Below are 2,650 nucleotides of genomic sequence, written 5' to 3'. Positions count from 1 at the left end.
ATGATATTCAATATGTGTAAGATTCACTCTGTGTGCTTTATAAAGAAATAAGTATCATAAAAAGTGAGGTTGTTAAGTTTTAGGATCTCATTGCTGTCGGGTACATTCAGTGTGCCATTATGTTTTTATTGTAATTGTGGTTCCAGAGAGACCGTACTTTTTCCCCCTTTGTGTCCTGAGCTGAAAAGGTTTTAAACCGCCTGTCCAAGATCATTATTTGTCCCTTCATTGCTCTGACATAAAAGCCTTTTTTCCCCCAACGTTCATTCACAAGGGATTACTTCACAGCTCATCCAAACGATGACTCACAGCCTGGTATGTGATTAGGTCCGACCTCACATGGGGCACAAGTGAGTGCAGTGAGTCAGGGGTACAACAATAAGGGGGTACAACAATAAGGTAGAGTCTACATTTTAAAAAACGTATTCAGTAGATAAACTAAACTAAATAAAATGTGATTGCTGTTTGTTTTGTTGCTGTTTGTTTCTATGAGGCTACTTAATGTCAGGAAGTATTTTAACCAATTTAGATAAGTGTCCCTATTATTCTAGGGCAAACATTCTGCAAAAATAGTAGATCTACAACGCTTGTAGATCGACTATTTTCACCGAAGAGATTTAGTGTAGAGGGAAATACTAGTGGCTCTCGTATAGAGCCTTGGGGGACCCCGGATAAGTATAAGATTTAAGTAGTTACGCTGAAATCAAGAGCTCAAGTGTAGAACGGGAGACAAGAGGGAATGAAGGACACGTGGAAAACTGCAAGATGAAGAAACCATAGCTTATCCACTAAACTAAGTGTATAATTCATACTCTGTCTAATTGCTAATTGTGTCTTTTTCCTTCTACTAGAATAATAAGCAGACCAGTGAAAGGAGGAATGCCCCTTTCTCTTGTTTGGGGGGGTGTCAGAGAAGAAAAGACACATGCTTTAGAACAGTGATTCTCAACCTGTGGTCCGGGGCCCACTGGTGGGCCGTGAGGATATTGCAAGTGGGCCCGCAAATAATTGGCAAAGCACTAATATTTTAATAATATAACATGTATATTAGAAAAATGATATCCAATAAATAAGAACTATAAAGTATACTACGGTAGTTGATCCAAGGTGGAATACAATCGACTGATTCATCATTAAATTAAACATGCTCTGAAAATGCACTTAACACGGCTGCCGTGTTAGTGGTCAGATGGGTGGGCTGCGAACGCTTTCAAGATATTCAAGTGGGCCCTCATCCAGAAAAGGTTGAGAACCGCCGCTTTAGAGAATAAAAGAAGAAGAAAATTCACGTTACACGACTACACTAGAGTGACATTCCTTCAACTGGTCTAACAGAGCCAAATGAAACACCTACTTGTGAAGAGAAACATGCAATAAAAACATCCTTACATAATAAATCATTTTCAACCACACATGGAACGCACAGATGAAGAGAAAGTGTGTTTGGGGTTTTTAAGCACTTGGGGGAAAGTTAGACTTACAGTATGTGGTGCATGCTGCTAAGTATGAAAAGCAAATGACTATAAGTAGGGTGGCCCTATGTGTTTTACATACTAACTATTGTGAGGGCGAAAACACTTTCAAACATACTGTGGAATGGTGTGTCACTGCTCACAACCACAGTTTAGTTGATAAATATCCAATTCCACTTAAGTTACAACTGGATCTGAACACTGACAACCACTGTAACAAAGTGAAAGGCTGGTTAGAAAGAGAGAAAGTGCTGCAAACAGAACAGACTTTTCATGCGAGAGACCTGGGGAACATATGGCTTTGATTAGACAGCAGGGTGATGCGAGACGCCAATGGAAACTGCAGAGAGGCTCTGTGTGTGTGTGTGTGTGTGTGTGTGTGTGTGTGTGTGTGTGTGTGTGTGTGTGTGTGTGTGTGTGTGTGTGTGTGTGTGTGTGTGTGTGTGTGTGTGTGTGTGTGTGTGTGTGTGTGTGTGTGTGTGTGTGTGTGTGTGTGTGTGTGTGTGGTGTAATAACAGGGAGAGAGAGAGCTGACTCAAGAGAGGGTGACTGTATATTTGCAGGCTCAGATGATCATAAGTGTGAAGGTCGGTGTGCATGTGTTTATGTAGGGAAACAACACAGAGGCAAATGGGGGCTGAATCTAGAAGACATGACTGTATTTGTGGTTTGTGGGTCTATGTCCCTTTGATGAACTACTCGGGCACATTCTAAGCTTTACCTGGACATAACACACAAAAAGCATATAGCACAAAACGCACAAAAAGCATATGGCACATACTGTGACCAAATGTTAAATGCAAATTAAATGCAAACTCAAGTTCAACATGCAAAGTATTTCCAATGTCTGCCTTAGCCTCAATTTAACCAGGGGCAGTTTGCTAAGCACACAGTACATGTGTTTTTTCAGAAACGCCCTGCCCTGTATTCATGTAAGAATACATGCACATTCAAATCACTGTGGAGAACAGGCCGGTGTAACCACAAAATTCTCCTGTCCGTGGTTTGCCTATACTTGCTCGAAGGCATCTGTGCTCATTCTCCGTCACTCCTTTCCCTTCTGTCCAAAACTCTTGAACCAATTGTTTCTAACCAGCTCTCTCTCTCTCCATCCCTCACATTACTGACTCTGATCTGGCCCTTTGAGTCACTCTGGATAAGAGCGTCTGCTAAATGCC

The sequence above is a fragment of the Gymnoscopelus microlampas genome (genome assembly GCF_963454915.1).
Source record: "Gymnoscopelus microlampas genome assembly, chromosome: 14".
NCBI classification, from domain to species: Eukaryota; Metazoa; Chordata; class Actinopteri; order Myctophiformes; family Myctophidae; genus Gymnoscopelus; species Gymnoscopelus microlampas.
Note: the sequence above shows the minus strand (reverse complement) of the source record.